The sequence below is a fragment of the Topomyia yanbarensis genome, chromosome 1 (assembly GCF_030247195.1).
Source record: "Topomyia yanbarensis strain Yona2022 chromosome 1, ASM3024719v1, whole genome shotgun sequence".
In the NCBI taxonomy this organism is placed as follows: domain Eukaryota; kingdom Metazoa; phylum Arthropoda; class Insecta; order Diptera; family Culicidae; genus Topomyia; species Topomyia yanbarensis.
This window is the reverse complement of record NC_080670.1, coordinates 32522506-32544429: the sequence shown is the minus strand read 5'-3', so window position 1 is coordinate 32544429 and position 21924 is coordinate 32522506. Positions and strand designations below refer to the sequence as shown.

The window sequence follows — 21924 nt, the reverse complement described above, 5'->3', positions numbered from 1 at the left end:
ATTCATCATAATCACTTTCGAATTTTTGAAATAATTCTTGAATGAATGTCTTTAGCAATGACAGTTATTATTTAATATTTACTGATATGTACAACATAAAGTACAATAACAATCTTGCTTACTCATAAAACTATTCTATGTAAACGCAGATAATATCCTAAATGACTTCTTATTTATCGTTCATGCCGAGAAATTACTCCTAAAGTTAGTCATATGCACAACAACTACATAACAATGCGACATAAACAACTGCGCAATGTTACTCCGCAATGTAGCACGCATGAAATCTGACATAATATGCACACCAAAATTAATTTTGTACAATTGGCCAAACCAAAATATTTTCTGTTTCTTTATTTTATCAATGTTTCTCAAGTCAGTAATGGACGCTATATCCCACCTTTTACTAGTTGCATACAATCAAAAATAAACGTGCATTGTTATGACTAAAATAAGCGGTAAAAAGCATGACTTGCTCTGGTTGATTACTTCTTTGACCAATTTATCGCAATTCACGCACGGTGCTCGCAACAAAATCTGTTGAAATAATGGTTGCCAATGTCCGCAGAGATTTTTACTATTGATTACAAAATTTCGCGACAACAAATCTTGAATTCGGAACAATATATCGATGTGATATTCACTCTATCGGATTCCCCAATGTCTCAATTAGGGAATGAAGCATTTTGGTGCGGATCTGAGCTACCGTTTACTAGCTAGGGCGATCGGAACACAGCTCTGTCCTGTTTTGCCATACAAAATCAGAATTTTGGATTTTGACTATTGATGTTCAAATTTCGCGACAACACGCCGGGACTTATACTGAACCAATCTATGCGGAAAAGATCTCAAAAATTGCGCAATATACCAACTTAGGGAATGAGTCATTCTGGAGAAGAAATTTGCTATAGTTTTAGTGAAAAATGAGTTTAACCAGCACAAGGTCGCCATCCGATTTTTTTCGCTCCGGTACTGCCTTAAGGCCAATTGCCGTGATTCTGAATTTGATATTGGGTGGACGGTTCAAGTATGTGCGGACGTAAAGACTTCACAATTGCGTATATCACCGCGAAGGGGTCGAGCGTTTATACGTTAACGTGTTCGATAGCGTGGGTGTTTGTAACTTCGCGTGTATAAATTAAATTTTATAATCGTACTCACGATTGTTGTTGGATGATCGCGCAAACCGTGCGTCTGATACTTTTTTTTCGGTGTATGATTCAAATGCTAGAAGACAGTTAGTTCCTCCATATCACTACAGTTCCCGGTTATGTCACCATGAGCGTCATTTTTATTGGCTCAACTGAAGGCATGGACCTAGGCTGCTAAGATCGAGGGTAGAGATTTCCGGACCGATGCATTATCGCGCGAACAGAGGCGCTTGTAGGCTCCCGTTAGTGACCGTGTTAAAAGTGTACTAGTGCTAAAATATTCATTTAACCCCCGAGTGTTTTCATGTTTGCGAGACCGCGGGCTTTGATGTGCGTGGATGATCGCGAAGGAACTTAGCGTTTGTACGTTAACGTGCTGAATGCTAGAAGAGAGTGTGATTCCACAGATCACTAGAGTTCCCGGTAAATTTATTTGAAAATATTACTAAAATTAGAAATTGAACTCAAAAAGTTTCTAATTTTGACTAAAATTCCTTGGAAATGTAGCTGTAATTTAACTAACATTTTACTCAACGTTCACTAAAATATGGCACGGAAAATAAAATTTCGATGCTATATTTCCCTCTGAGTAGAATAATTTGGGTGAAAACCTTCCTTGCGGGACATCATGCTTGACTAGAGATTTGCTTAGGAACACAAGCTGTGTCTCCGTTTTGTTTGGAACTAGCGTCCATCCGGCGCTAGCTTAGTCCTGTAACTAAGTTAGTGTCGGACTCTGATGACACGAAGTGCAAATACAAATTCCACAACTAATTAAGATTTCGATTCCGCTTTCTCATAATCAAACTAGAACATTTTTGCTTGCTACTCGAGACATCACTCGAGCCCAGTCAGTTGAGTGAGTGGTGATGCAAGACGTGCGATGTTTTGGATTCAATGTCTACCTGGTGCTAATACGGTATCAGTTACTGATGAAACGAATCCGAAATGCAAAAATCAAACACTTACAAACATGCTTCGAAAATTCAACTAAAGGTTTAGGTAAAATCCAGCTCAAAGAAGTCTAATATTGAATAAAAAAAATTAACTAAAAAATCTCTAAAATTGATATGAAATGAAACGCATAATTTAGTTAAAATGTATCTCGAATAGAACTCAAATGTGATGAAAATTTAACCAAAATATTCCAAAAAATTAGCTAAGGTGTGAATTTAAATAAAAATCTATTCAAGTTTAAGCTATGTTAAGCTACATTTTAGTGCATTTTTCGTTACATTTTAAACTAATATGAATTGCATTCTATTGAAAAGTTGCAGAATTTCTGATAAGATTTTAAAAAAATTATTGAATGTGAGTATAACATTGTTGTAACCTTTTTCTTAACTTTTGTTAAATTTAGATAGTATTTTAGTCGTGGATACATCTAATAACATAAATATATAAATAAATAAATAACGTAATCAAAAATAAAAGAAATAAAAAAAATAAAATAAAATAAACAAAATAAATAACATAAATAAAATAATTAAATCAATAAGTAGGAGGACATGTTCAAATTCGTTCCAAATAGGCATTTTTTCTTCAAAATCTGGTCAATTGTGCACATTATTGTTTGATTCCTCTAACTGAGAAACAGTTGGGAGTTCGAATTGACTTTAATCCCCCTAGGATTAAAGAATATGAAAAACAAATAAATGAATACATAACTAAATTAATCAACAATTAAATAAATGACTAAATAATTAAAAAAAAAGATTAATAATTTATTAATTAAATAATCCTATAATTAATTAATTATTTAAATCAATAATTTATTTAATTTGTTATTTCTCAATTTATAAATAATTAAGCAATTAAACAAATAATATTTTTTTCCGTCGACTTCCGTTTCCACTGAGTGCCATTCGCCGAAGCCAGAGAAGTGGCTCCACCATCCACCATATACTGGCCCATCATCAGATGGACCGGGACATATTTTTCACCTTGAAAAAATCTCAACCACTTCGGCTGGGACTGAACCCAGACCCACTTGGGTGAGTGGCGGTCACGTTTCCAGCACAACCAGCGGTCTCGGCGAAATAAATAATTATGCTAGGTACATTTTGGTTTAAATAATTTCGAACTCAAACCCAAATAAATCAAATTGTATCAAACTTTTTACAAAAATTCTGGTTAAATTCCAATGGAACTTGACTGCAATTTAATCTGAATTTTACAAAACAGGATTGCTAGGATTCAACTGAAATCAACCATAATTTTAACTCAAATTTAATTTAGCTTTAATTTAACTGAAATTTAGTAAACAAAATTCCGAAAAGTTAACTGAAATTTAACGAAAATATGACTCAAGTTTAACTCCTTTTCAATTATAATTTATTTCAAATATAACTAAACTTTGCGATTCAAATTTTCAACAAATTATAATTTTTTGAACATTTTTAATAAAATATATCTAAATTTTACTAAAATTCAACGAAGTTCAAACTGACATTGCGCTAAAAAATTTTTTTATTAAAATTGAGCTGAAATTTAGCAAATTTCTAACCGACTATAATTCATTTTTCACAATTTTTAACTAAAATTTTGTTTTAAAATTAGCTGACGTTCAACGTATTTCTGACTAACAACGTATTTTCAAATTTATCGAGAGTTGAATCAATTTCGAAACTAAATTTGACCATACAACGTAGCTATGATTTGATATTTTAATAAAATTTCAGCAAAATTTTAGTAAAATATTGGCTATTTTTCTTCTACAATTAGAATTTAAGTTAACTCTAACTAGAATTTGCCATACAATACAAACACCTATTCTTTAATTTTTCAAAATTGACTCCAAATTAACCATATTTGAAGACATTTGGGGTACATGGGAACACTTCAGGACAGATTCCGGTATTTCAGGAATGCTGTTCTTCAAACATTTTTTTTCCGAATTTTCCAGTAATACGTCTCATCAAATTACAACAATTAGGTAAGCTGTGAACAACTGAAATAACATTTAGTTAACCGGATACACGGAAAAGGGGACGACCAAATGTGTCCGAAAGCCTTAGCAGATGATTGATATGATTCTACATCACCGAGTTGAAGTAATTGCGTCGCGCGACAGGAATATTCACCAACCAAGAAACTTGTACGAAATATCGAAATTTAGGCATAAAGGACGTTAGGCGTAATGGACGTTTGGCATAAACAATCATGTATAACTAAAAGAAACTTATTTTTCTACGGTGCTGACAGCGGGTGGAAAGAGCGAGAATGTATTCACTTTTTTGACCTTATAGAAATATGCGGTAAACTGATAAAACCTGATCAACATGTTATCTTCCTTTTTTTCTCGAATGAAAAAAGCGATCGTATTTAGGAATAGAAATTTGATTTTAAATATAGAAAATACATGTATACTTTTATTATTGATTACATACATGTATGCTGAAATTGTCCAATAAGAGAATACTTGATTTAAACAACAGCTCATGAAATGAAGAATGATCAAATTTATTATTACTCGTTCCACGAATATAAAATTATGGCCGAAATAATTTCTTCCCATATTATTTGATACAATGATTATATTATTTTTACCATCAAAGATAAAGCTACGCAAACTATCTGATGTGAGAACTGTACTGAACTCGTCACAGTAATTACAGTCAGATCCGGAACAAACAAGATGCCGTACTTTCGAGAACAATATGTAAACGTGGAAATAAATTCTATGCCTCCAAGGGTTAAATAAATTGCATAGTATTGTTCATTTTGGAGCCTCTCGTTAATACTAGACGAGAGGATAGTGTAACATAGCATAGATTTTCTAACTCGAAAAGCGAGCCTAAGATTAAAAATTCCCACAATCATAAAGCTTTGCGTCTTTTTGTAAATTATGCCAATCGTCCATTATGCCTAACGTACTTTATGTCTAACGTACTTATGCTAATGTCGCGGATTTAAACATTGCAGTCAAGTTACATTTAGTGCAGCTTAATTGTTTTCCTGAGCGGATTCGTCGCTGGACTCTGGAATGCCGTATATTTCATCGAGTTTTTTGTGGAGTTTACCTTTGTCTTGGGCGATGTTTTGCCATTCGATGTAAGAAAGTTCTCCGTATCGAGACATATTCGCCAATATAGAATCCCACCAGGTATGAGAAGGACGACAAGGACGCAAACGCTTAGCGGTAAACCTTGAAGCTGCCCATATAGGATGATGCATCGGGCGGCGCTGTATATGCCCCCAATACCGCATCTGATGGACTCGTACTTTCTTGGTGATGCTTTGTTCACGGAGGAGTAGTTTTATGGAACGTTTCACTGTCTGATCATCGTTGTGATAACAGAGAGAAGCCATCTCATACACTATTTATCGCTCGTATCTCCGCAACGATTTGCGACTGCGCTTCGTAAGTACGGCTGTTTGAGTTCCGTACAACATTGCCGGGGCCAGAACGGTCTCGTATATAAGACGTCCCAACTCCCAGCTTGGCTCTCGTTTTTGAAGAAAGCTCATGATAACTTTGGATGTTATGATGGCATTACGGCAATGCATTCTAGTAGTTAATGGTCGGTCCAATCGCGGCGTTAATGCAGTTCCTAAGTCCTTTAAATTTTCCCTCACATTATAGCTTCTACCAAGAACATTCAGTTTTTCCGGAGCGGGTTGGTTTGGATCTCGCACGAGAACTTTACATTTATCTTCATTCAGCTTCATTCCAACATATGCTAAATTCTCTTTTATGCATTCAACTATTCGTTCAAGATCAGCCACATTCTCAGCAATTATTATGATATCATCTGCATACACAAGCACTATCGGCAAACGGATTCTCATCGTCGGATTCAGTGTGAATATTTCGAGAATCTCCTCCACCGTCGTCAAAACTTCTTCAATCACCAAATTAAAAATGAAGGGGCTAAGAGGACGACCTTGTTTCACACCGGTATTCCTTGCATAAGGATGAGACATTTCACCATTCCAAAGCGTCTGTTCGATATCACCGCGCAGACATTCAACAACTCGGTTAATCAACCAATGAGGAACGCCTTTTCCTAAAAAAGGAACTGAATATTATCATCCTTAATCAAAGGAAAATATATTTTACCTTTCAGGATTGCTGGCAGAGCTTTTAAACTAACACAATCGAAAGCCTTTTCTATATCAAGGGACATGGCAATTAGCGGCACCCCCTCATTCCATCGCTCTTGGAAAACTCGTTGCACAACAAACAAATGGTCCGTGGTCGATCGAGTAGATAGAAACGCTGCTTGATGATACCCCAGCTCTCCAACGTATTCTTTCAATTTTTCAAGCACCCACATGGCGTACATTTTATACCCGGTACTAGTCAGACAAATCCGCCTATAGTGGGCAACGGAAGTAGGCTTTCGTATTTTAGGAATGGGGATGATAAGATTTCGCTTCCACATTTCAGGCATAACATTGCTGACCCAAACACTACTCATCAGATGCTGAAGCTCTTGGATTGCTGACTAATCGGCATACTTCAAATATTCCGTTGGTAATTGGTCTTGACCAGGTGTTTTACCGTTATGCATAGAATTTAAAAACCGACGTAAATCATTCAGAGTAGGGCCAGGCTGAACTGCCTGACCGTCGGTTTCTAAGATCAATTCCGGTAACCCGTCTATAACGTCTCGTGTCCGTTGCCATTCACTGATGGGAATATTGAAGTTTCTCACTGGTCGAGTGGCGTGTTGTCGATGTTCTTTCAAATACTTATGTGTTCTGTTTATACGCACCCCCAAGGGATACCTTTCGAGATCTTTGAAAAACTGAATGCACTGATTTTCATCAGCACGCTTCATCAACGTTTTGAGTTCGGTCACAGCTTTTGATAGCTTGGATGCAATCCGATCCGAGGGCTTCCACGACATCCAGAACTTGTACTTGCAAACCAAAGCAACCGCTTTCCGACATTCGCGATCTTTGGGAAGGCCTTTTTCCTCAAACACATTGGCAGCGGCTCTACGGATCCACCTAGCATACTTATCCCATGCGAGGCTGATGGGACCGGTCAGAGATTCAGGTTTAGACTTTAGCAACTCCCTATGGAATTTCTCCAATGCATTCGGATCCTGCAAAGAAATCGTTCTCGGGATGGAGACTATAGGGGGGCGTCGAACCCACTTAATTTTTTGCTTGGCCCTAACACATGGTTTCGCTGCATTCCTATTCGGCAATAATTCCCAAGTTACGAGCTTATGATCGCTTTTCAAAGAAGGGGTAAAATGAGCTTTGATATTTCTTACGTTATGCTTTGAATAAATTGGGACGATCACATGATCCAACTGCGAACAAATTATACCTACAGAAAGAATATATGAATTATAAGCTAGAAATAAGGCCAACACATGATACCGTTTGTCCACGTCCACGTGAGAGACTTATCAGCTTGCATAGAACGAGCGACTAAATCGTGGCACACTAAGAAATACCTCAACTGTACACCATTTTCATTACAGTGTTCATGGTAAATCACTTTCCCCAGTACTTTCCTCTCATCTTCAGATGAATCCTTGAATGCCAAATGACTATTAAAATCACCGGCTAATATTGCGATATCCTTATCAGCCCTCTTACGTAGCACATACCCGAGGCGTCCCAAATAGATTCCGTTAGTACGATTAGGGGCATGAACATTTATGACGAGTACCTAAGTCTCTCGTTAGAAGTCCAGCAGTGTACCGTATACGAGCAACTTGGATACAGGCTCCTTCTGCTTTAACGTGGGCAACAACAAGAGGATGCCACTTAGATACAAGAATCGCTAAATTTCTTTTCCGATTTATTGAAACGGAACCAGTATACCAAACAAAAATTTTCGTTTCGCTTCTTATGGAATCAATATTAGCTTCCTGGAGTAAAGCGACTGCTACCTCCTTTTCGAAAAGGCACTGATCAATCCGCTCTCGCTTCTCTGCTCTTCGGCAACCTGAAACATTCCAAGTGGCCATTCGCAAAAGGCCCAAAATATTGTTTACTCGCATTGAGGGTTGGCTCCTTTCATCCGGTGATAAATGAGTTGAGTTTTGTTTTGGGGAAGAGAGTTTGTCGCACTGTTTATGTCTCGTGGGTGGGGGAACTGGTTGGATGCATAGCGGACGAATGGGTATGGTTGTTTGTTTGGCAGGGAAGTTGTGTTTAGTGTGGGTTGATGGGATTGGCGCGAGATCAGAGTTACTATATGTAGGACTTAGGATTGAAGGTACCGGATAAATTGAATCAGGAACTGTGGGTTGTAGATCGATCGGAGACGGTAATGCACTAACATAGCTTTCTGGGTTCGGCAGTGGTTCTTGGATACGAATACAGTCAATATCACCTGTTCCTTTTGAATGCGCAGGGGCGTCGAGATCGAAGTGATCTCTCGAAGGCTCCACAACAGTAGCTGAAAAGACATTCTAGTGATATCTATTTAAAAGTCAAGAGAAAGAGAATACACACCCACAGAGCAGGAAATGGGAGGTAAACTCACGCTATCGTAATGACTTCCTGTATAATACAAGGCAATTGAACGGTCCACGGTCGCGACTTCTGGTGTGAAAATGATTGGATGAGTAGTATTAGCTTGCCAAACAACCACTTCACAACAAAAAATTTCAGTGGCAGCTGAGAGACTCTCTTCGCCGCCCCAAGTCCCATCCTTCGCTAGCATCTCCAGATACATTCTGTCTCACTGATATTATCCGAGCAAACTTGATCCCTTGCAGTGGGAAGAAGAAAATGCCAATATCTCTCAAGATTAGACTGCAAATGATTTGAAATTAGCTTCCACATATCCATCACGGAACTTCGAAACTCTCTATCGGAAGGATGAATCTGAAACAGCTGGTGCACGAGGCTCCCGTAAAGGCAATTGCCATCTCCCGGAATTGGCTGGATCCACAACACCCGATCACCAGCATTTTTCTTAACTGGCTCAGAATTTTTAACGCATTTGGATACCATTTTAAAACTCGTCTCCTATAGCTACCAAATTTAAAGACGCAAATAAAAATGGCGGGTTTATGAGATTTTTTGTTTGCCTGCAGCACGCACGTACATATGTACATATACACTTCGTAAAATGAGCTCAAGATGATACAGGTGGGCACCAAGGTGGGCACATTTATTTATTAATTAATTTATTGATTTATTCATTTATTTTTTCCTGCGGTGTGCGTTTGCCATTTTTCTTTGACGAAGCCGGTAGAACGGGGGGATGTTAGCATAAACAAATGACGTTGTGGGCTTTTGTGTTGCCATAGGTTTTGTTTAGGTTCGGTCATGGTTGTTCTTTATCGGTGGTTTCGAGAAAGAAGGTGTCCATAGGAGCTTGCATTGGAAAATCCAAAGTGGGGCTCGGCTTTTTTCTTCTTTTCATCGTCCGCTGAGGAGTCGGGATGCTCGTCCGCAGGTTTGTGTTTGCTTCCAGTGGCCCGACCTCCATGTTTGGTTTTGGAAGTGTAAAACTGGCACAGTTGGGAGTGTCAGATGTTTCAACCTTTCTTTCTCTTCGTCTTGTATTGAGCTAAGATTAAGTAGGTACTATTTGGAGAGGGGGGGGGGGGGGGGTCGTATTTGAATTGTGAACTGCAGATATTGTGTAATATCATTTAGTAGCGTAGCATCGATATTTTTTTTTCTGATTCGCGTTCTCATTGCAATATCCGAACGTTTACTCAAACGAGTTGAAAAATTTGAAGTTACGTGATGTGTGTGATAATACCTACAAAAGACCATTTATAAATTCTGCCACGCTACTAGGGGGAAGAACTATGACAAATTATGACATAAATGGATGGGGAGCACTCCACGTACCTTGACGCAATCGGCCGTTCTAAAGATAAGAAATTCCATAAAACATGTGACACTTTTACGTATAGTAACAGTAATGTGCTAAAAAAAGCATCATTTGGTTCGTATTAGACAAACGGGATATAAAACGCGGTAATATAAGAGAGTTAGTATTGGGCAATCTTTGCGTGACATAATTTATGAATAGCACAATACCACTTTTCCAATTTGCTGAAATTTATGTAGATTAACGCACCGCTTTAAACTCATTATTTATGGTCCATTTTATATTGCCGACAACACTCCCGACAGCCGGCTGTCCGGAGTTCAAGTTGTTTTTAATTAACTCGATAAACGGTTATCCAGAGTTAAACGCCTTCGCATCTAGAACATTTACGGATCCTACAGTCAATAAAGTATTCAAACTCCTTATACATGAAAATATATTCTCAGTCGCATCGTTTGCTTGAGGCGAATCCTGACTAACAACCCATCCACTACCCAATCCGTGGTACTTATGGGAGTGTCACTGAGTCGGGGCCTTCCGTTAAGTAAGTACCACATCAACACTTCCTTTCTCATCCCAAGTTACGGTAAAGATGGTCGTGGCCAGCAATGGTGGCTCTCAGGCGAAATTCTCGCTTGGACTGGATCAATTGTTATTCCCAAACAATGTTCCTCAAGTAGTCTGGCTGGAAATGAGAGTCATCAGTCTGCAATCTACGAAATATACCGTGCTTACGCAACACAACGCAACGCAACGTACTTATGCTAATGTCGCGCACCCACAAACCAAATTTCACAAAAAATTAATTCCATTCAGAAATGGCACCCTTCCTGTTATGCTCAATAGGACGGTTACCGTACAAAATCAGCTTCTTATCTCGATTCCACAAAGACACGGCATTTTTTAATCTCTTCCAACCCTTCAAAGACCCAACCTTCTCTTCGAAAGTACAACCGAAGTGGCAGCAAAACGACCTGATAATCAAATCGAAGTGGCAGCCATTGGAGACAGTGTGGAAAAATAACCTCTCAGACACATCAGCTTATCTAGTTTCAATCGGCCGCTCTACTACAAGTGCGACACTTTTCCACAGTTCGTCGTCCAATATAGAGCCCATCGCAAGTGGACCGTTTAAAACCGGGTTATTCACCAGCGCCTTTTAATATGCAAATTTTTCGCTTGATTGTTATTTTCCAGCACGAGATTAGACAGAGAGCTTTGCTCTATTGAAAACAGATGGAGAGCAGCGAATAATCAGCCAGTCAGAGACAATCACCCCTGTTTCCTGTCCCCGCATCCTGTTTCCCCTCAGAGTGTGACGAAAACAGATTTCAAATTTCGATCAAAAATCCATTCTTGCTGTCGCAACCAGACCCAGAGGAATCTTGGGTGCTTGAGAGACAGAGAGAGAGAGAACCGTTCCAGCAAAGGCCAGACGATGACTGCCGGATGATAAAGTTCAACTCGTTGCCATCATCTCAGAAGGTTCATAACCTCAATTAAACCCTTTCACTTTGGTTGGTGCCTGCCATGTGGGTGAGGGTGTGTATGTGTGTTTTAATCTTTGGCTGTACGTCGAGTATTTAAATTCTTAATCCATGGGGAAAACCAGGGACGGTAGTCAAGATCAAAAACCCCTTCGGTCGCCTCATACTCAAGCGAGATAATCCTTCCCCCTCGAGTCCCCGGTGGCCCCGGGGATTGTTTCAAAGCCAACTCGATGCAGAAGACATTTCATATACTACATGCATACATTCATGCATACACCTACATAGAACGGGTACAAGTGCCTGGAGTTGGGCGAAAAGATGCAGATAATTATAAAATGATATATTCTTCTAGACTTTCGACTGGGTGGAACGGTGCACTTTGCCTACTAAGTTAGCTGTTGTTAGGGTTTCCTTCTAGCGAGGAAGTACACCAGACCGGGAAAGGGTGCGCGGTGCCTCACACCAGGTCCGAACTCAATGTCTGCTGCGATGAACACGAACTGGCAATTAAATTTTTGCAAGAAGGAAGATTTAGCTTTATTCAAAGGCTATTGTTCATATTTTTTCATCAACTTTACGTGTGTTCGGGATCCGCTGTAGTTTCACAGTGTACTAAATTACTGTGGAAAATGTTCTATGAGTGGAAATATAGCTAAAAACGTGATAGTTTGAAGTTTTAAGGTTTCAAATTTTATTTTATATATGTTTGCTGTATGTCAACGGAGAAAATATTTTGTTTCGATCGTCAAAAATAAACGGAAACTACTAAAGAGCTATGTGATTATCTGTTAAAATCAATTACAAGTTACATTTTTTAAGACAGTCTACGTAACAGCCAAAGCAAAAACTTTTAAAATTCGCCCAACGTAGAATTTATTTGAATTATAAGCTAATTAGACCTAAATAAATTTATCTGAAATTTAAGATATCTAGAATTGACCAAAAATCAACTTATATATGGTCGGTGTTAGGTCAGACCGGACTAAGTGACAGTGCATTGATTTCGAGAAAAACGCGTTTAAAGTTTAAATCGCAGCATCCTTTACATTATAATTGGAAAATATTTTTTGCCATAATTCTTGTTTATTGTTTCATATTTCAAATCCGGTAAAAGTGGAATGTAGATGAAGAAATTCTTTATCCAGTGCTATCATTAACTCATTTTTTGATGTTTTGCGACTTAGTCCGATCTGACTTAACACCGACCATATTGTTTAGAAATATTTATAAATATACTGTCAAATTTCATATTTGACCAAAATTTTATTATAACTTAACTAGACCTTAACAAAAATTGTATGAAAATTCAACGAAGAAAATTTGGCTAAAATTTTACTCAATTTCTGTATATTACCAATTAACCTATTTCAATTAAGATAGACTAAAATTTGGGCAATATTTTACTGAAATTTTGCTAAAATTTAACAAAAAAAAATCAAGTCATTAGGTGCGTTGTTTAGATAAATTCTATTTAAGAATTATTTCAACTTCAGGTAAACTCCAGTTAAATTTCACTTTTCTACACTAAAAAAAGCATCATTTGAGAACGATACTTTCTATAAAAAATCAAATAACGCCATTCAATTTAGCACTCAAATGTGCTACTTACTTGACTTATTCCAATTTTCTCTCAATTAATTTAATTTAATTATAATTTTACAGCATGACTATTTTTTTAACTGATATTATATTATATACAAAAATTAATTTTAAACCGTAATTTTTTAATCGCAAATTTTTCCAAATTTTCCCTTAACTTTCCGAAAACAATACGCAGTCTCAGCATATGCAACTGTTTTATTTCTTGATTGAACAGTATTACCAACTAGCTTACTTAAAAAATGCAACAATTTTTGCAAATTTTGTCAAGCATCTTCTTCAAATTTGTGAAAATTTCTGTAACTTTTCAACTGACAAACCACCTGCGAATGCTCGGAGTTGAATCAAATTTCTTAAGGTTTGTTTGGTGAATATTCCTAAGACTTTCGGACACATGTGAACTAACTACATGCCTTTTTCGATTTCCGTACATCCGGATGACTTTAAATGTTATTCCAGGTGTTTGTAGATTAGCTAATTGCTGTAATTTGATGAGACGTGTGATTGGAATATTCACAAAAAAAAAAAATTGTCCGAAGAACACGATTTCGGGAAAAACCGGAACCGGTCGTAAACATGGTTAATTTTTAGTCAATTTTAAATAATTTATGAATTGTATTGTTTGGTAATTTCTAATAAAAATTCATATAAATTGTAGTTTTTTTTAGAAAAAAAACAGTTAATTTTAGATAAATTTGTAGTTATATTCAAATTATATATTATGTAGTTCAATTTTAGTATAATGTCAGAAAAACTTTTGTAAAAGTTTAGTAAAATTTTTATGAATTTTTTGTAAAACTTCTATGAAATTTTGGTAAAACTTTTGTAAAATTTTGCAATAGTTTTAGTAAACTTTAAATTAAAAATTACCTAAATATAAGATAAAATGAAACTAAATTTAATTTAAATTTTACGTAAACTTTTGTTATATTTTTGATAAATGCTAGATAAAGTCAAAGAGCAATTTTAAGACCAATTATGGTTAAATTTAGGATAAATTTTAATAAATCTGGATAATTTTATTAAATTCCTGATGTATGTATAATTTTGTCATATTTTAGAAAAAAATTAGATAACGGTACGTTTTTTTTCATTAAATTTTAAACAAATTTAAGTCATTTTTTGAGACCTTCTATTGAAAATTTTGTTGAATTTAAGGCAAATTTTATCCAAATTTGCGTTAAACTTGAGTCAAATTTTACCTAAATTCCAGTAAAATTATAGAAAAATTTTGGATTAATTCAATATCAATTCTTCAGAAAGGCTAAATAGATTTTCGAAACAAACTTGTTTCACACATTATTCCGCTACCGAGTGAAACTTCATGAGAAATGCACATTAATATACATCTTTACCCTTCGTAAAAGCAATTTCAGATGTTTTCTGTATTGAAATTATAACAAATTGCGAGAAATCAGCAAGTTTGATTATAAATCTTATTATCCTTTCCCAAAAGTTAATATGGAATTTAGAATAACTTTTTGAAAAAATTAGGTAAATTTTTCACATTTTTTGTAAGATTTTAGTTCATTTTTATATAAATTGAGGAGAAGTTTTAGGAAATTTAAGACAAACTTCAGGTAAATTTTAGATAAGTTCTAGTAATGTTTGGGACTTTTATAACTATTCTAGTTAAATTTTATGAAAATTTCACTTAAGTTTAGTTTTAGTTAAGTTTGGAACGAATTTAAGAAAGTTCACGCGTGCCTCACTAGCTTATATTTAAATTTTAGGGAAATTATACTTAAATTTTATACAAATTAGAATTAATTTTTAAGGAAATTTTACACAATTTTCATATACTTTTTTTTATAAAATATCGGCAACTTTAATGATTTTTGCCTTTCTCAATAGAAAGTATTGCAATTGCTCTGAAAACCGACTTTTTAACGGAGGCCCGGAGGGCCGAGTGACATATACCATTCGATTCAGTTAGTCGAGTTCGGCAAATGTCTGTGTGTGTATGTATGTGTGTGTGTATGTGTGTGTGTATGTGACCAAAAATGTCACTCATTTTTCTCAGAGATGGCTGAACCGATTTTGACAAACTTAGTCTCAAATGAAAGGTGCAACATTCCCATAGGCTGCTATTGAATTTCTAATGAATCCGACTTCCGGTTCCGGAATTACAGGGTGATAAGTACGAACACGCAGAAAATGTCGATTTTAATAAATGAATGTATAAAGGTGAAAATTTTTCCAAAATATGACCACAACTGCTTCGATTTGTAGTATTAGGTCACTAACATCCATTCAAAGTCTATTTGGCCACATTGGCCACCATCCTCGGTTCCGGAAGCCCCGGCGGAAGTATCTAAATTCAGAATAACAGTCACATCGGTTTCTCGGAGATGGCTAGACCGATTCGACTAAACTTGGCCTCAAATGAAAGGTATTGCGCCCCCTAAATGGCTATTTAATTTCATCCCGATCCGACTTCCGGTTCCGGAGTTACAGGTTGTGGCGTGCGATCACATAGCAAATTGTGATTCAAACCGATACTCCGATGAAAGCAAAAAAGGTAAAAATTTCGCTAAAATGTCTCTCAAACAACTTAAATTTGCTGTTCTAGGTCACCGACGGCCAACCAAACTTTCGTTGACTACATTAACCACCATAGACGGTTCCGGAAGTGCCCGGGAAAAGCGGCCATCTTTCAAAATTTACGAACTCACATCAGTTTCCCGGAAATGGTTGGGCCAATTTTCACAAACTTAGTCCCAAATGATAGCTATAATATCCCCATAGATGTCTATAAAATTTCGTACGGATCGCTTATATGGTTCCGGAAATATAGACTAAACCGTCCGGTCACATATGAAATTCCCATATAAGCCGGAACTCAAATTTTTTTTTCAAAGGGGGGACCACATGAAATTTCAGAAATCGAATTCGTATTTTTGATGCCAAACATCTTTAAAATGCATGAAACGTCGAGATTTTATGTTATCTCGAAAAAAATTTTTTTTGTAAAAATCGACTTTTTGGGACTTTGCCGATTTCGCACCTTTTTCAGTTCAATATTACCGTGGCTGTTTTTTTTCAAAATTTTAGAACTCGAACTCTTTTAATGAATATAAACAACGCACACATTCTCGTGATTCATGATTGAGAAAGGCACAATTGCACCGCTAGGTGGATTAAAATAGGTTTTTTTAATCTAATCTTAATACAATTTGTTGTAAAATTTTATCGAAATTTTAGAAACATTTTAATCAACTTCTAGTAAAAAATGAAAAAAAATCTATAGGTAGTAAAATTTTAGTTTGGCTTTAGTAAAATAATCAAAAAAAACTTTAGGTAAATTTCAGTTCAGTAATAGTTAAATTTTTAGATAAATTTAAATGTATTTTAGGGAAACTTTAAATCGAACTACAACTTTCGATAGAATTTTAGTTCAACTTTCGATAGATTACAAAATTTTGCTTAAATTGTCCTAAATTAAAGACAAGTTGTTGATCAATTGAAGCTACACTTTCGCGAAATTCGGTAGCTTAGCTTTTCGTTGAACTAAAAATAAAGTTAAGCCATTTTTTGGGAAATTCTATTAAAATTAAAAGTTAAATTTGAGATAAATTTTGGTCCAGTTTGATTTAAATTTGGGTCAAAATTAAGCAGAATTGTACAAAAAATTTAGTTAAGGCAAATTCAAATTAAATTACAGTATAATTTGGAAATAATTTCAGATAAGTTTCACAAAAATTTCCAATTAAACATAGACTTCATTTTAGACAATGCCTTGAAATTTTTTAATAAATTGAGGACATGTTTTGGATAGATTTTAAATAAAGTTCAGGTACTTTTTAATTAAATTTTAGTGAAATTTACATAAATGTTAGTTCATTTTTAGTAAACATTAGTTATGTTTTAGATGGGATTCTTATAAATTTAATATAAACTTTAGGCGAAATGTTTTCAAATTTTGAAACAGTATTAGTCAAAATTGTAGTAAAGTTTCAGTAATAGTTTATTAAAAATAAATTGTGAAATTTTTCAATATATCTTAGTACAATTACAAAAAAATATTTAAATTTCAGTTACATTTGAGCTAAATCACAGTGAAATTTCGGACAATTTTTTGATTCATTTAAGACAAATTTAGATAACATTCAAATGTTAGTTAAACTTCACTCTTTTTTATAATTCGGCCTACATTTTACAAGTTGACAGCAGAAAAATTTCAAATTAATTTTAGTTAAAATATTTGATAAATTTTGGGTAAATTCTAGATAATGTCAAAAGAACGACAAATAATGTTCAGTTAAATTTTGGGTTAACTTCAATCATTTTTATGTAAAGTCTTCAAAAAAACATTAGTTACATTAAAATTCAGTTTCAGTGAAAATTTAGCTAAACTTATAATAAATTTTAGTTAATTTGAGGGGAAGTTCAAGTTACATTTTAGACAGTTATTATTTTTTATCAGCTATATATAAGTGTAGGTTTGAAGTAAATTTCAATGGAACTAGAAAATAATTTAAAAAAAAAAATGTTTTATATAATTTTGGTGAAGTTATATTTTATCAATTCTTTTGTAAAATAAAACTAAATTTAAAAATGAGCTAAATTTCAGTTACTTTTTAATTTCTGCAAAATTATTGTTAAATTTTGAATAAATTTGACAAATTAATTCTCATAAATCCATTTTTTATGCTAAACTTACCTTTTATTTTTTTTTTAATTTAGTTTAATTACACAATTTGAAGACACTTTTTATCTATAGTTAAAGTAAATGTTAAATTCCTAGACAAAAATTTAGTTACATTTTGAAAAAGTTGCTGTCATTGTTGGGAATTTTCAATGTCAATTTCAGTCGAATTTAGCATAAATTTTATTTGTGAAATTTTATATATATTTTAGAAAAAATCTAAATAAGTTTTGTTCAAATTTCAGATAAATTTGAGTTGAATTTCAGTAAAATTACGGAACAACTTTTTTCAAATTTATTGTATGAGCTTTTAAAGTGAAAAAATATAAAAAGCAAGGAAAACTGTGATGATATCGCAGCAACTGTTGCAAATAAAGAATAAAACCAAGGAACATCAGATAACAATACAAGTCTGAATGAAAATTTAGAAAATAAATGAAGGATTAGAAAATTTAAAACATCGCAAAAGAACTTGACACATTAAGAAATAAGAAAAAGGACACTTAATGTAATTAAAATCAACTACTGGAACAAGCACGTGAGAAAGAAATGCCATATCTTTTTGTTCTTTATAACGCAATTTACTATGCAGAGATTCCGAAGATCTCAATATACGTACAATAATATTTCAGTATAGCACACAATTATATTTTTTGTCGAATCTCTTTTTTGCATCTTTTACACAAAATTCTGAAAGGCTAGCTCAGAAAAAAAAATATTACGCTTAAACTAAAACCACTCAAGTCTCCTTTGTATGTCGATGAGATGGCACAGTTTCCGAATTCAGGTGGTGCGCTTTCACCTTTCGACCGGGAATAGATTGGCTTAAATTTCAAGGAACTAGACTGCTAATTACCCGAATATGACCATAGATAACACATGTTCGAGCAAATAAAAAACATTACGCGGGACTACCGCGTCTACATACCGGCCCGGGTAGTGGAAATAGATGGCGTGACTACTTACTCTTTATCAAAATCACTTCAAATGACCTTCGCAGAATTCGCTTTTAGAGCACAAAAACTCTCCCTTCTGGACCAGTGCCCTTCAACATAAACCAAGCTCCCGTGATAGCTATATGAAACGACCTCAACAAGAAACAGAAGCAAATATTCCAATATTCCTCACTAGTCAAACAACAAATAGGCATAATCGTAAATTACCGTTAAAGTGCAAATAATTTTCGAATTTGTTGTCCAACATGTGGCCAACAAACTGACACGACTCCTTGGTTCTATGCCGAAGTGAGAACCCAGAAGCAGGAAGATTGGAAAGATTATTAATGATTGTTTATCCACATTTAGCATCACCAAAAGCCATCTCCCTTCTAGACGTGGTTGCTAGCTACACGAAACTAGAAGTCTAGCCGCCGCCGGTCGGAATCAATTTGTTGTTTCGCTAGTCTAGACTAACGCACATGATTTACACCCAGCTTAACTCGAATTGCAAGCCGTCGCGCGACCACGACGTTCGAAAGAAGACTCTATCCGCTATCAATCTCAATTTCAATCAAACACTTGCGCCTAAAACTATGCCTGGGTTTTTTTTTCACTCTATGACTGAATCGGACGAACAAAAAACCATCCCGTGACACATGTGCGGTTTTGTCCGCACAAATTTACGACGCGCCAACGTTCGCTTGGACCGTTCAACGGAATAGCCCTCCTCCCATATACGAATGAAAGTTTAACTTTTCCAATGTCAATGTCGGAGTACGAACTGCCCGGGGGGCCCTCGGACAAGTCTAAAAAAAAAACTAGTGTATACTCGGGCAGCAGTCCTTTCGAGCTAACTGCCCGTTGATTCCGCCGAATGGGGTGAGGGTGGTTCACTAACGGATTGGAGTACAATTTGGTAATTGAATCCCGGGCTTCGGGCGGTTTTCTCTGGAGTTAGAGACCAACCCACGCGCGAGCGTTGTTAGTTTGGCGAGGATGAGGGAATTTGCATCGGAAGCGTAGCAGATGCGCAAAAATATGCATCTCGGAAAAAAAAATACAGTGAAAAGTATGCACTCTCACACCATCAACGCGGGGAATTGAGCTGCACAGCGATATCAATTTGTCATCGTTATCCGTTCGGGGGGGAAGTTATCAGCCGGGATCCGTGAAGGGAGGACTTGTCTTGGATGCACACGTTCGTTCGTTCGTAGATAACTGTGACGATGCAAGTTGAACTAATGGGTTTCCGCGAAAAATGGAACTTCGTAACGATTGGAAATTGGTCAGGATAGATGGAGGCCCTAAATGTGCTCTATAGTAGCACGAAACGGAACTATTAATCGAATTGATCCGTTCAAAGGCCCGCAGGCAAATAGCAAATCGGAAGTCCAATACGCTAAGCCCCACGAACTCAGATTGTTTTTTTATTCATCGCCATCAATATCAGCAAATGGCGACATTTCATCAACCTAAAAAGCGAGCTACAAACAAACAAAAACAACTGTTGTTGATCAAAAAGTTGTGCTTTTCAATTTCACTCTATCACAGGATGAGAGCGCAATTTATTAGAATTAGATCCTCGTGCGTGCCACCGGTAGTAGTAGTAGGCCGAAACAATCGATTGGAAACGAGAAACGACGAGCAGTGCCTGTTTTTCCGACCAAAACGAATCGAACTTTTTCACGTAATGTCGCAATCGAACGGGCGTTTCAAGTGAATAAATTTAGCTCTGACACACGAGAAGATAAATTGACGTCGACGTTCGAATGAAACAAAAAAAAATGCTTGAACTGTCGAAAGGAACCCAAATTTATGGACTCGAATCGTTCGATTTTCTTTTTCATGCAACCGTTTCCAAATATTATGAGTCATTCGGAAAATAATATAATCAAATCAACTTGTTTCGATGTTACTCAGGTTGTTTACCAACGAGACATCAACAATGACAAGGTCGAAAAAAAATCAACGCAAATCATTTTCTCACGGGACATCAGAAATCATGTAGTCGACAAGTAAGTAGATACAAATTGAATCAAAGTGGTGACAAGTGACTAGTGTATTGTTGCGTGTGTGTAAATAAGTGTATTCGTGTACAATCGAAAGGAGATAGAAATCATTGAGAAACTATACTGCACCTCGTAGGAAGCCAGCATCGAAAGATTCAGTGAACGATTTCCAATCAACGAGGAAATCGTGCCTCACGGAACCTACCAGAATTTCCTCCCCCTTTGCTTCCACCCGCCACTTCAAACGTGATTCGTTCCGAGCTCCATTTGTTATATTTTCTTCTTCCAACTTGAAAACTCGGCCCCGACCGACGGAGGCAAGGCGCTAATGCAGTCTGTTTTGAAATCATTCGCTCTGATAATAAACAAACTCGATTCTGGCTGCCGTTGGATCTGTTGTACTTTCCAGTAGTGATCCATCCAGCCTCAAGGTGACGGACTAACGCTGATGGTGGTAGTAGTAGTAGTAGTACCAATTCTATAGTCGGTCGCCATGTGGTTGGTTTGAAGCTGGTACACATAACAGTACGATATTTACACAAAGATTCGGCTTTATGTAGGGCAGTACCTCGTTCTCTCTCTCGCGCTATGTGTGTCCGACAGACGGTCCTGTTGTTTGCTGGTAGCGTAGAGTGTTTCTATTCGAGTTCTGTTTGCATATCCAGCAAATTGAAAGCTGACGATAGACGAATGTGCGCGACTCTGGTTTCTGGGAGTTTTTCGTTGAGTCGATAATCTTCTTACGGAGCAGGTCGATGATTGCGGGGAATTGTTCGGCTTTTCGTTTCAGATAAAGCAGATTAAATTCACAGGGAGTGTATCGGGAGAATGTAGGTTAATCTTTAATGTTTTTTGTTGTTGCTTGTAAACAAAGTCAGTGGGGGTAAATTCGTACGGTGTGAACTGATCGAAATCCATAACGAAAGTTATTAATCTAAATCGGTTAGTTTCGAAATGAAATTGTTGAATTTAAACATAAAAACAAAGTAAAGTTTCACAGTTCGATATTGTAATCCGTAGTACAATCTGCTCGATTCAACACGAACACACTTTCCACAGATGGAATGCAGTGGCATAATCACAGATAAAAATTAAACATGTAAAATTGCATCCGCACTTCCCAACCAGATTTTCACTCGTACATTCGCTTACAATCGGACAAGCCAATAATCCTTCAACCATGAAGAAATTACCATTTTTAAAAATGTAATCGGAGCGACACAGTATTTACACCTCCTTCTGGAATCAGTTCCACCGGATTGGGGGTTAAGCAATTAGTCAAATACACGCTAAATTAAAAAGCACAAAAACCACCACTGGAAAGC

At 36.1% G+C, this 21924-nt stretch overlaps 1 protein-coding gene across 1 annotated transcript in view; it reads right to left on the bottom strand.

Moving 5' to 3' along the window:
- The window catches only part of LOC131694766 (collagen alpha chain CG42342-like), a 259583-nt gene that overhangs the window by 78652 nt on the left and 159007 nt on the right, over positions 1-21924 (bottom strand). The window lies entirely within an intron of this gene.